This window comes from Ambystoma mexicanum, chromosome 5p (assembly GCF_040938575.1).
Source record: "Ambystoma mexicanum isolate Mex_15411 chromosome 5p, UKY_AmexF1_1, whole genome shotgun sequence".
Taxonomy (NCBI): domain Eukaryota; kingdom Metazoa; phylum Chordata; class Amphibia; order Caudata; family Ambystomatidae; genus Ambystoma; species Ambystoma mexicanum.
Genome location: NC_090930.1, coordinates 943,119,412 through 943,133,669, shown reverse-complemented (window position 1 = coordinate 943,133,669; position 14,258 = coordinate 943,119,412). Strand labels below are relative to the sequence as shown.

Genomic DNA, 14,258 nt, shown 5'->3' with positions numbered 1-14,258 from the left:
GCTTTCAATCCAGTGTCATTAATGACACCAGAATTAAAGCAACATTACTGCGTGTATTTTTCTTAAGCTTTCACTCTTTTTGGCCAGTTTTCCTTATGTTTTAGTTACTCTAAATTGAAGTGCTGCTTAAACATAAGGCAAAATTGCCAAAATGTGCCCCATCCCTCCTCCAGACACAGACCAATGTCCCCTATCCCTTGCAGCAAACCCATATCAATGTGCCGCCATCCCTACAGCAAGATGTCCCCATTCCGTCCTCCAGACCCACACCTAGATGAACCATCACTCCCCCCAGACCCACAATGTGCCCCATCCCTCCCCCAGATCAAATGTCCCCCATGCCTCCCAGCAAACCCAGACCAATGTGCCACCATCCCCTCCCGACCTACACCAAGATGCCCCCATCCTCCCCCTCCCCCAGCTAAAGTGAGAAACATTGAGTCCTCTTTGAATTCATGAATTAAAACCGACCTCAGGGATTGAACACAGCCATCAGGTTTGCAGGCTGGAAACGTCACCACTGAACTATATAACCTGATGAAAAACAACAAACTACTAAGGTGAAATGAATAAACACAATTAACATGGAGCGTGAGTTTTGCGCTCTAATATGAGTTTATTGGTAATTTGACATTTTTTTCTTTTTATCCATGATTTCTAGAAAAAATGTTGTGCATGAATTTGAATGTCTTGGTGTACGATGCACGGTTCATTATTAAATGTTTCAACTTATGATTTCCATTTCTTAGGTGTAGATTTCTTAACAAATAAATTGGCATTCATATTTCATCTTGATTGACATTCACTCATTTGTCAGTTAGTTGATAAGCATTAATTTTCCTCATGAACATCCATAATCCTTCTCGTAATCCCCCCACCCGGACAAGCGTTTCCCCATTTGTTTTAATGGTTCTTCAGGAGGATTTATACTGATTTGTGCTCTAAAACAAGTCGGAACAAGAGACAATGTTTCGAATTATATTATGTGTGATCTGCGGTTTATCTATATACATACAATACATTTCCAATACAACATATTATTTCCCTATAGATTTTGCGTTGTAGTTTAAAGTACACTTACATATTGGATTTCCTGTGTTGTACGAGCTGCTGCGCTATGGTTTTGCGCTATGGATTGGATATTGGGCACTGTTTTTTCTGCTTATCAAGTTCTGGTCAGTACCTGATTGTAAAGTGAATATGTGTATTATAAATATGGTCTGTGGATTCTTTGTGTCCAGGTGAAATGTCCAATTTCGGTACTGCAAGTTCCATTGAAAACCTTTGTATTGGTTCTTGAAGTTTAAAACATGCACACATTTTAACATTTTCAAAAATTCTATTTGAAGAAAATGTCCTCTCTTGGTTTTGTATGTGGGTGTGTGTATTAACTTTATGGAAGGCTATGCCATTCATCCTAGGCAATTTGGGCGGTTATGAATAGCCAATTTAATGACATTTATTGCATTCCACAGTAAAGTGAAAACTGCAAATTTCGACATGTGGGCGGAGCCGTGTATAAACGGGAGGAGTCTTGTGTGGCTGTGGGCAGGTTATAAATCTCAGACATTTTGATTTTCAAATGTAGGCAGGTATGCCCTATTCATCCATTACAGACTCCTCCAAGATACCCCAATACCGCCCTCCAGACCTACTATGCCCCCCTTTCCCTTCAGACCCACACCCATATGCCCCAACCATGTTCCCAGACCCGCACCAATGTACCCCATCCCTCCCTCCCTCATCAGAGCATTCCCGATTCCCGCTCAGAAAAATGACGATCAGGGACAAGACGAATCGGACGCTCCATCGGGGGTTTAGCAGAAACGTTCCCGGTATCCCGAAGAAAATGCCCACCGTAACCACTGCAAGTCAAAAGCACGCAGATTCCGGTTGCACTTGTACCGGCACCCCAAGCTTTCCCGCTGTTCTTGCAGCGTCCCATCTGGTGTTAAGATGCCCACCCTAACTGCTGCAACTGCAAGCCAACAGCGGGCTTCCAGTTGCACTTGTACCACCAGCCAGAGCCTTCCCTTTTCCGGCTCATTAAAATTGGTCCCGAAAATCACAATGATGACGTAGAAAGTCACGTGAAGAAGAGTGGGCGGGCGTTGCTATGGTCCGTTTCTCGGATGGGAACTAGATACTACCATATCATTACGCAAGCGCGTTCCCTGCATCACTCCTTTGGGCGGAAGAGGAAGCGGCGGTGGTTACAGGATAGAAGGGAAGTTTTGCAGGTGGGCAATAGAAGCAGCCCGAGCCGTCCGTGTACAACAGGTTAGTGTCACGTGACTCGGGGTCACTGCCCGATCACTAGACTCCGCCAGTTCATCGCCATCCTGTGTGAAGGGGGAAATCCCTAGCTGCAGACAAAGGGCTTGTTTCTGCCTGGTTGCCACGCCCACCGAGACTGCTGACTGTTTTCGAATGTTTGTACAAATTCATTTCGTAATTAAATGCAATTCTTAAAGTAATTTGGGACACTGCTATCCTCTGCCATGCGTTGCTCGTCGATGCCCCGTGCCACCCATGAGCAGAAGTCAAATGACGTGTCCTCGGAGTAGCTGTCAAATGCAGATGATAGTGACAGCTGTCTATTCTATTCATCTGGCTGATACTAATGAATGTTGGTCTTCTAAGGGCACAAATATACCCCAACAAGGGAACACAATAGGAACTATTTGTGTTCTATTATAACAAGATCGCGTTCGAACATTTACATTTTGGAATGGTATTCTTGGTGTATGCATCAGGTTACTAAATTGTATCCAAGGCCAAAGTGCTTTATTAAAAAAGCTTGGTGCCATTTGATGAAGATTAGCCGTTATGTTTTTTTAAAAATTAATTTGATGGTTTTGCAATTTTCTGTATCTTTTATTGGCTATTGTTGGTAACGCAGGTAAGACTGCCCCCTCCTTCACTCCAGGAAGGACCTGAAAACCCTATTTTTTTAATTATAGATTTTCGTACAACAGATGTAAACCTTGCTAGCAAGGCAACTTCTCTCCCCTGATAACGGTGTCTCTAAACATTGAGGAACATAAACCTTCGGTTGTTCTAGAAATGCAGAATTAGAAAGTCCGTTATTGCATGTGGGACCACGGCCGTCCCCTGAGTCTTCATATCATATACGGGGAATGGTCCGATTGGGGGTAGCTCCCCAGGGGGAAGCTCACACCTATTATTATCCCGATTAGCGCCAGAATCATCGACCTGATCTCAATCTTGTGACTGGCAATGCCAAGTGTTACAATATTTGCCCATGGATTCACCCCAGATGTTCTCCTGTGGCACAGCCCTCCCATGGAGCCCTGCTGTTATTCTTTCCATGGTACATATATTTGTCACCACATTGAGCTTGCTTGGAGTCCAGCCACATTTCCACTTCATCACTAGAAAGGCCCACGCTGCAAGCAGCAGGGGCGCTGCCAAGTTATTGGGAAGAGCTTTCCACCGATGCATGGCTACTTCAGACAGTAGCAGGGTTTCGACTATAGTTTACGGCAGAACCGGTCCAGCAAGGTAGACACCGTCAGGTAGTACAAGTGCAGCAAGAGCACAAGCACATACTCATACTCCCAGAGAAAGAGCTGCTACAGCTAGTGAGAAAGGGTGCAATAGAACGCTATGACAATGCAGCGCAAGCATTGATAAGATGCATGTTCCTAGTACGCAGAAAAGAGAAAGTGAGATTATTTAACAACCTAGAGGAGCCCAATGGGTTGTTTGTTCAGACATTTCAAGATGAAGGAAGTCCACCTCCCTAGGGATAGTCTCTGCAAAGGAGACTGGCTAGTACGATTGGATAGGAAAGATGCATATTTATCGATCCTGGTGGCCAGGGAGTTCTGCAGGTATCAGAGTTTCTGATAGCGTGAGCAAGTGTGGCAGTTCAAATGCCTGCCTTTCGGTCTGATGTTGGTGCCATGGGCCTTCATGAAAGTCATGAGGCCGGTGGCAGCAGCCCCAAGAGAGAGGGAGGTATCTGAATGATAATTTACCTGGACGATATTCTCATGCTAGCAAGCGACAAGCAGACCCTTATCGAGCAGATGCGGTGGGCATCTAAGCTCCTTTCATCCCAGGGGTTCCCGATTAAACCAGGAAAAGTCATCGCGCATCCCCAGGCAGCCCTTAGAGTTCCAGGGGTTCATAGTGGACATCACAAAAGCAACTCTATAGTTGACAGCGCCCAAAATGAGGGCAATAAAGAAGGAACTGAGAGCAGCGTTAGTGAAACCGGAGATATCGCTGCGAGCTCTAGCGAGGATGGTAGGTCTGTTAGCATCCATCCAAGCTATCTTTCCCGGTCCATTGCACTACAGTGCGCTGCAGAGGTTGAGGATTCAGCACCTGGAGGAAGTCCTCAGTTACCATCAGTTGGTTCCCCTATACCAGGTGGGAAAATTGGAGCTAGAATGGTGGCTTCAGAACATGGAAGCCTGGAACGGATGTGCGATCTTCATACGCACCCCAGAGTTTATCATAGAGTCCGATGTGGAGCGAAGTGCGGCTACTGGAAACGGGCGGCAAGTGGTCACAAGAGTTGTCTCTCCACATTAATTGTCTGAAGCTTCTCACAGGGTCGTTCGCAATTAAAGCTTTTTGCAAAACACTAAGCGGAGTGTTGCATTCTTTTCAGGATGGACAACCTCTCCACAGTACATCAATCGCCTGGGAGGCACCTGGTGCTGCATGTTAGTAGAGCTAGCGAAGAACCTCTGCCATTATTGCCTCGACTGGAGGATCTCGGTTACAGCAGAATATATACTGGGAGTGCAAAATGTTGTAGCAGATTGGAACTACCTCTACTTGCACGACTCCAGCGACTGGAAACTTGACAGAGATGTTTTTGACTAGATAGCAGCCTTTTGGGGCCCGCTGTACATGGACCTTTTCACATCCAGAATGAACAGACAGTCAAGGTCTTCAGCTGGAGGCTGGACCCAGAGGCTCAGGGGGCAGACTCCATCTTTCAAACATGGGTGGGCGCAGTTCACTATGCTTCACCCCTTCTCCCCTGTTAATGATGCTAGTCAGGACGTTAGCAAAAATTCGTACAGAGAACACGGAAGGCGTGGTAATAGCCCTGAACTGGAAATCGCAAGCGTGGTTTCCAGTTCTGATGGCACATTCTTCGGATTTTCCATGATTGCTTCCTCTCAAACAGAATCTCCTGTTGGACATGTCAGGGAATTATCCTCTGACAAGAACAGGCCAGCTCAGGAGCAGATGGAGCCTGTCTGGTATTTCGGAACCGGCTGCAGAATTTATCAAACCATTATGGGCCCCCTTTACCCTCCTGAGCTATGAGGCGGCATGGTTTGATCCTATGATGCAGCCAGCGCTCACTTCATCCCATTTCAGCCCCTTTAGTGCAAGTGCTGAATTTCCTAGCATCTTTGACCAAAGGAGGCAAGGCTTTTAGTACCGTAGGAATGTATCTCTGCTATCTCAGCGGGACATGAACCTTTGGAAGGGCCCCAGTAGGAGAACACCCAGCAGTAGTTGGACTGCTGTGTTGCGTGATTTGAACGCCCTGCGTAGCTAAGTACACACAGCTGTGGGATGTAAATGCAGTGCTACAGCTATTTAGAGATTGGCCTTGTAATAGAGACTTATGGAACCAGGAGCTCTCGGGTAAACTAGCTATGCTGCTATGTCTGTAGCAGTTGTGAAAGCACCTGAGATAGATAGGAAGACCTTTGGGCTGGATGGAGCTAGTTTTAGCTGCTCCTGCTCATCAAATCTCAATTTCGAACCCGGCAATGAATATTTTCCTTATTTTCTAATTATCCATGGACCAGCTGCTTTTCGTGTTTAGCACCTTCAATGGCACCGATGGCATTATCCAAATGAGACCTCCCCTAGCGTATGCAGATTAAATAGCTGCAGGACGTCCAGCCCCATTTCCTAACCCTCACTTTTTGCCATTCCGCAGTAAGATGCATTTGCTGCAGCATGGCCACCTCCATCCTATTTTTGCGTAGGTAGTTCCACACTCTGTTTCACTTAACAAAATTATTAAGACCGCGCACATTCCACGTGACAGCCCGTACTAGGTGGGCTATGAGTGACAGATTGCGTTTGGGGGAATGCTAAACCACGGCCTCCCTCGAAATGTGCAGCCAACATTCTAACAGGCCCGGGGCACCGCCTGGCGGTCTGGAATGGGGGGTGGCATCAGCGTCTTGGTGGTAACGGACAGGGGGCCTAGGGCAAAGCTTGTGGACCAGTGAGGGCAACCCACACCCAACCAATCAACAATGAAATGGAACCTGCCTGCAAAGAAAGAAAATAAATAACGAAAGAAAAAAAAACTGAAAAGAGGAGAAAAGAAATCTCACACCAACCACACAATAGCCCAAAAGCATACAGCATATTCAGGCTTGACCGCTTTTCCCACCCGCCTATCGACCTAACTCCATTTACGTATTGGCAAGCATCGGACACCTCCAAACTGGTGTCCCAAAGTAGGGATGAGCCAGCGGCAGTCAGCCAGCCAGCCAGGAATAGTCAACTGACCATGCAATGCAGAAACTCCTGTCTCTTGCACCAAGCCAATCCATGTTGTTGCATGCATTCGCCTGTGGGGAAGCGTCCTGCTATTCCTCCCGGCTTTCAGTCTGTCCCCCTGTCTCCAGGAGCTGCACAGTGCCATTTGTATGCATCCAAGCATTCGCTTCAGACGTATTCTCAAAGAGGAGTTCCCTGACGTTGTGCAGCACCTTAAAGTTAGCAGGATATATCACATGTACCGCAAATGTGCCTTACACTGGTGCTCTTTGGTAGGATTGAACATGGCTCTTACGTGTAATCAGGGAAAATGCAAAGTCTGGAGGAGGCCCTCTTGATGTCTCTACCTTCTCGGCCAAAAGCAAGTATTCGTTCCCTAACCTTGTAATTCAGGTTGCGAACAATCCGCAGCTGCGGAGGGGCTCCAGAGGGGGGAGTTTGGCTTAAGATATATTCGCGCGCTCCACCGCAAAGCCCTGCAAAATTGTGCCTGGACTGACCTCTTGCAGAAGCAGATTCTCTAGATATCCTGTGGGGCCAACACACAGTGCGCCTTCCAGCAGGCCTAATATCCAGACATTGTTCCTCCTGGCCCTACCCGCAGCGTCCTCTGCATGGAGTTCCAGGGTCTTGACCCTATCCGACAGCTCACAGACATTTGCCTGCGCACTCGCAACATTTGTAGTGTTCTCGCACACCTGCATCTCGAGCTGTGTTCACTCTGTCAGCCAATGTCCCCACATCCTGTCTGAGCGATCCAACATGCACAATGACTTAGTCAATTTGTGTTCAAGCGCCGACTGCAGCTATGCTATCGCAGATAGGATCTGGGTGTCTCTGCTGATCCACGGGATGGGGGCAAGTAGCCTGCTGGCCGACAGCTAAGGTGTCTCCACCATCCACATTCTTGCGTGCATAGGCCAGCATCATGATCTGCTTAGCATGACCCTTATTGTGTTTCCAAGGCATGAATGCAGGGGAGAGGTGTGAACACGTGTCCAGCTGCAGCTATCACCATTAAAGGGAGCTTTGAGGCAATATACAATACCTTCAGGCTAAGTTCCGCCTTGCATGATGGCAGAGCCCACAAATGCGTCTCTTCGTTTGCGCAGTAAATGCCAACCAGGTAGGGCCTACAACCTTGCCGCAATCCCCATCTATCAAAAAAGATCTCTGCGCCCTTGTGTGCAGGCCAGTAGTCTTCCAGAGACCATTCCTTCTCCCATCACCCTCCTCACCCAAGTCCACAAAAGGGAAGGTACACGGTCAGATCCTGATGCCAAATCACCACTGTTATCCAGAGCCACTGCAGTGTCCAGCATCCAACCAATGAGCAAGGATCGGAGTATGCAGCTTATAGAGGCAGGCCAAATAGTGCAGTACACAAAACAGATGGGAGGCCTTCACAGAAAGTTGCATAGGGGGAAGACACAGAATGTCCCTTGCCTCCAAAAAGTATGCAGCCCCCACTTATGTGCTGACCATGCAGTCGGGCCACAGATGCGGCCGCCTCATCTGCGTATCCAAGGCCTCAGGTACCCAGCACCTCCTTCACGGGGGGGTGCAAAGCAGCACCTTAGTCCCTGTCAAAGGCTGAGTCAGTGTGCAGCATGCTTTCCAAGCGGCAGCCAGGCAACCCAGGGGGGCTGCCTGGGCCAGGGCCGCCAGGCGTCCCACCTGCCGACCTCCCCGCCCTCCACAAATGGACTTGGCACAAACCCTGTAGTTCGGGTACACACAGGAGAGGGGCATCAATATACTGGGCACAGGTGTCCCAACAGAGCACTCAGCTGTCGGTGCCCGGACCCTCAATGCCGGCAGTCGGATCGGGGGACCACTGTTCATCGCAGGGCTCCCTGTGGCAGCCATCCACCTAGGTCTCTGGTGCGATCTGCAGCACCACAGGAGGGCCTATCCAGAGCCACACTGCGCGGCAGCTGCCATCTTGCATGCAGGCCCTGATATGTTTGGGTGGGCCATGTGTCACAGCACTTAGCCAAAGTACGTCGGCTCCAACAAAATCTTATTCGCAAGATGTTCCAATGCCCAGATCAGGTCTCTTAACCCATGTGCAGCAACTATGAAGGCAGTCATTAAACAGATCTGCAGGATCTAATCGAGGATGCCTCCCCACTTCATGGCCACAAGCCACGCCCCTTACAAGGGGAAGAGTTATGCATTATATCAGGGTGACGAGGCAGTAAGGCTCCTTCAGGAACTGCAGAAAGAAGAAACCCAACCAGAACAAGACCGTCCGTGTCAGCTGCGATAAAGTTTTAAGTGTGTTTGCCCAACTGAATTGCCGCAGCAGAGATCGTAGCTCGAGAAGATCAAGGAGTATGCGGGCCCCGCAACCATCTCCCCCGAGATGAGGGGCAGGGCCGGGACTTGGTATAGATCTTGGACTGACATAGGCTTGCAGTGCCAATGTCCCTTTACTTGTGCTGTAAAGTGAGGCACAGCTAGAGGCTGGACTTCATTCTACCTGGTGATCTGGATGCATCCAAGTGTCTCATCTTTGCAAGGCCTTATGTCCTTATTATTTACTCTTGGTTGCATGGTTTATTGATGGTGGTTATGGTTTGAGGTGGGGATCCAGCACGCTTACTCGGGGGAGGGGGGTGGGAGGGAAGGGGGAGAGTGGGGCTGTTCTGATCTTACAATGGCCTTGGGTGATAAGTATGATGTGATTCATAAGACTGGGGTATCGCTGATTTGAGAGTGGCAACCCTGACCGTTAAATGGCTCAATTCCGCCAACAAGAGGTCCCTAACATATAGCATGTTTCCTAAACTTAAAATGTCAGTACTGTTTCTTCAGGAAACCCACTTTAAATAGGGAAAAGAATGCCCGTTGTGGAAGGGGGTGGTTGGGGAAATGGTTTGGGCATCGCACAAGGATCATAAAAAGGAGGGTGTGGGGATTGTGCTAGCGAGGACCTTTGAAATGAAGGCAATCCAGGTGAGGAAGGGGTTTGGAGGAAGTTTCCTCGCAATTAAGAGTCGGGTGTGCGGTGTCGCAATTACACTGGCGATGGTATACGCCCTGAATACTGCCCAGCTCCTCTTCATGAAGATAATATTTGCGGTCTTTGATGATTGGGGGGGAGATGCGCTCTGTGCTAGTGGGAGGCGATTTTAATATTGCTGATCCTCCATTTGGCTGGTGGTCAGTGAAGGGGAGAGGGGACAAACCGCAGGGGAAGGATAACTGGGATTTCGCTTACATATTTTTCTCCCACACACATGCTACGTATACCAGAATATATCTCCTACTGGTTCTGCAGTAGGGGGATATTTCCTCACCTAAAATTGAGACAGTCATGTGGTCACGTGTCCTATGAGGAGTACCCCAGGGTGGCGCTGTAATGAGGTCTTGATCTGAGACCCGGTCTTTAAAAGAATTCATCAGGCTAGAGATCTGCATGTTTTTTAAAACTAACGATACACATGCGGTCCAACCGACCTTGGTGTGGGAGGCTGCCAAAGCTACGATTAGGGGGCTCCTCATAGCAGAGGGAGCAGGAAGGAAATGTGAGAGGGGACTCATTGAAAACAGTCTATGGGCGGAGATGGAGGGACTGAGAGAACAGTTGAATAGGAGGATGCAGGATAGGGGAAGACATGTTAAGCGCCATGAGGGATAAAGAAAAATAGTTGCATTCTACACTGATTGGGGAGGTAGTCAAGTTGCGATACACTAAGCAACGATATTATGAGAGAGTTAATCGTGTGGGGTCATAACTCGCTAATAGTGGTCGAGGCTGTAGAGGGGGCAGGAGGGTTAAAAGCATTCAGACCACAAATGGAGAGCTGTTGGGCCCGCGAGAGTGCATCGCTGGCTGTTTTGCAGATTATTATGAAACGCTATACACCCAGGCCCCTGATCCAGGGGAACATGCCATTAGGGACTATTTGAGCGGTCTGGCAATGCCTAGGCTAAAGGCTGAGGAAGTGGCCCTCCTGGAAGCTGACATTATGGCAGAAGAGGTGTCATTAGCTCTAGGGTAGCTGAAAACTGGAAAGGCCCCAAGGGAGGATGGGTATACTACAGATTTTCATAAGCAATTTCAAGAGACCCTGGCAGAGCTGTTAGTGAAGTGCTTTAATACCTTCTGCGAGATGAGGGTGATCCCGCCCATGTTCCTCGAAGCACGAATAGTGGTTATACCGAAACCTGTGAAAGACCCCACGCAATGTCGGGCTTATAGACCGATCTGCTAGTTGAACATCAGTGCCAAATTATTCACCAAAATATTGTCCTTGAGGCTGGAGAACCACCTCCCAAGGTTGATTCACCCCGACCAGATGGGCTTCATTATAAAAGGGCAAGGAGCAGATAATCTCCTCAAGACTCTACATGTGCTAATCTCTTGCAGTCAAACCTATGGGTGCCCTGATCCTATCCCTCAATGCCGAGAAGGCCTTTGATCGAGTCAGCTGGAGCTTTTTTTCAAAAATTATTGTTTTTACAACATTTAACTTGTCATTATTAAACATGTACACTACCCATCCCCCCCCTCCCCTAAACCCCCCGCCCTCCAGGAAGTTGCTTGTATAAGTTTGTGTCCGAGGGTTTTCTTCTGTTTCTTAATTAAACATGTTCAGTATCTTTATTTTGTGTGGGCACCACTGCTCCATGTAATCACTTTGGGAATATTCGAGGGTCTTGCCCCTGTCCTCTCTAAACTTTTGATTGCTATCTTGTATATTGTACGTTATGTGTTACATAGTTATATGTGACCAGACTCTTCTTATCTAGTCGTTTGCCAAAGGCGGGTGTTTCTGTTTCCATTTATGGGCTATTTCCAACCACGCTCCTATCAATAGACCCATGATGTTCCGTTTTTGCGATTCGGTTAGCTGTTTGTCTTTAGGGTCCCATAGCCCACATAACCATACTTCTTCTCCCAGACTCCCCATGTCTGGGAACATTGACTGCATTTGGGCCTTCACACCTGTCCAATACGGCTGTAGGGTTGGGCAGTCCCACCAAATGTGTCGCCAGTCTCCCTCCCATACGCGTTCCTTCCAGCATGTATTTGGGGAGTTCGGATACATCGTTTGGAGTCTTTCTGGCATGTAGTGCCATTGCATGAGCATTTTCATCCGCATTTCTTTAGTCTGTATCGCCTTTGAGAGTTTGGGTATTACCCCCATATGTATTCCCTGCGCTCCTTTGGGATCGTACTACGCAGAGTCTTCTCCCATCTTTTTATGTATAGCCATTTAATTTCCTCTTCTGAGCTGTGTATAAACTTGTAGGTGTTTGATACAATCTTTTTCGTTTCAGTGTGTGTCATTATATATGTTTCAAACAGGGTTAATTCCCTTGTCGCAGCCTTTTTTATTCTGGGAGTGCACAACCAATGGTGCAGTTGTTCATATTTATATCTATCATTAGCATTCAAGTTTAGCAACGTTGCAAAAAATGTTTTTATCTGTTGCGCCTGATACATGTCCCCATCCACTTTACAGCCTGCCTCCTCCCACTTTTGAAATTACCCTTTCTCTGTTCCAGGCGGGAATTCCGGGTTTTTGAATAATGGCATAAAGGGGGCTGGGTCTTTGGTTAGTGTTCCTCTCTGTGTTGCTTTATGCCACATTTCTAACGTTGCTTTCATTATTTCACTGATTTGTACATTGGAGTGTCTATACTGTTTCACCAGCCAGAGAAGGTGTATGGTGAGTGTTGTCTTGTGCTGCCCATAGCTTTTGAGAGTTGTCTGGAATCCATTCTTTCAATACCCATAGTTGGGCAGCCTCGTAATATTTCTTAAAGTGCGGGTCGGCACAGCCCCCGTCCTTCCTTAATACTGTGAGGACCCCACTTGATACCCTTGGGGTTTTCCCCTGCCATATGTATGCTGAAATCACTTTCGTTAGGGATTTGCAAAAGGATGGAGGGATTCTGATCGGTATCGCTTGGAACAGGTACATAAGTTTTGGTAGAATGGTAATCTTAATCGCCGTTATCCAACCCCACCACGATATTGATAAGGGGTTCCATCTCGCCAGGTCCCGTTTGATTTGATCTAGCAATTGGGGGTAGTTTTGGGAATATAAGTCGTCTATTTTACCTGTTGAGGTGATCCCCCAAATATTTGACCCCCCCAACCCCTTTCACCACTTTCAAATGCAAGTCGGATGCTACTGATTGGATATGCGTTCTATTGGCTGCCAATATCAAGATTTGATTTCTGTCTGTTGATTTTTAGTCCGGACAGGGAGACGAATATTTCGATCTCCTGCATGAGGACCGGGAGAGACTTCTCCGGGTCCCCCAGGGCCACCAGCATGTCATCCGCATATGCTGCGATTTTATGCGTGTGTCCTGCCATATCTATGCCTTTATTTCCTGTTTGTTCCTTATTCGTGTCAGTAGCGGTTCCAAAAATATGGCATATAGTAGGGGGAATAAGGGGCACCCTTGTTTTGTCCCTCTTTCGATTTGAATTTTATTGGACAGCCCTCCGTTCGCTACTACTCGTATAGTTAGGGAGTTATAGTTTGCCTGCACCATATCTATGAAGGTTTTCCCTACACCCATTTTCCGCAGTATATGGAAGAGGAGCGTCCACTCGACACAGTCGAACGGTTTTCCGCGTCCAAGGCCAACAGTATAGCTGGGGAGTGTGTAATTCCCATATTTTCCACCAGATGGAGGACCCTCCTAGTGTTGTCATGTGTTTGTCTTTCCGGGACAAACCCGGATTGGTCTTGGTGGATCCATTTCGGGAGAATCTGCGTAAGCCTGGTAGCTAAGATTTTAGTATATAGCTTTGCATCTAGATTAACGCTATTGGGCGGTATGAACCTGGGAGTTGTGAATCTTTCCCCTGTTTGTGGATTACCAGCATCTTTGCCTCATTCATGGATTGGGTGACGTTAGCTTTTTCTTTGAAAGTATTAAATAATTCTGTTAGGACCGTGGTCAATATATCCCTGTATATCTTATAGAATTGTGCGTTTATAGCCACCCGGACCCGGGGCTTTATTCCTGGAGAGGTCCCTAATTGCTTTGCTAACTTCTTCCTCCGTAATGTCTTTATTTAGTAGTTGCTTTTCTTCTCCCGCTAGTACCGGAAGGTTTATCCCCTCTAAGTATGCTCTTTGTTGCCTTTCGTTTGGATGATCCGATGAGTAAAGGCGCAGATAGAATTGCTCGAATATGCTCTCAATCTCTGACGATTTTGTCTTCCCTTGCCCTTTGCCGTCCATCAGTGCCTTAACTGTCCAATCTTGTTTTGTTTTTTCCCTTTAAGTTGCCTGGTCAGTAGTTTATCAGCTTTATTTGCCTTCATATAGTACCAGTGCTTCAGCCGAAGCAGGTCTCTCTCTGCTTTCTTTGTATGATGAGAGTCCAACTGGCCTTGGACGTGTCTCAGGGTTTTTTGTAATTCAGACGAGGATTTCTGCAATATTTCGGCTTGGGTCTTACTTATGTTTGCCTCTGACTCTTTTTCTCATTGGAGGTTCTGTTTCTCCCGCTGAGACTTTAATGCGATTAGGTGTCCCCTCGTAACCGCCTTTAGCGCTTCCCATTGTGTTTCTTTGGATATCTGTGGGAGGTTATTGCATGTGAGGTATTCAGTTATGTTCCCTGAGGGTGTTCCATAACACTGGATCTCAGATTATTTCTTCTGGGAGTCGCCATTTCCATAGCCCTGAGACGTTTGGGATCAGCGATAATTCGGCCCACAGTGGAGCATGGTTGGAGAGTGAGATGGAGCCTATCTC

At 47.5% G+C, this 14,258-nt stretch overlaps 1 protein-coding gene across 1 annotated transcript in view; it reads left to right on the top strand.

Moving 5' to 3' along the window:
* The first annotated feature begins 2,076 nt into the window (after nt 1-2,076).
* The window catches only part of RALBP1 (ralA binding protein 1), a 593,582-nt gene continuing 581,400 nt past the window's right edge, over nt 2,077-14,258 (top strand). The window contains exon 1 of the mRNA XM_069613390.1: nt 2,077-2,280. The gene's annotated coding sequence lies outside the window, so the exon portion shown is untranslated. The remainder of the gene's footprint in view (nt 2,281-14,258) is intronic.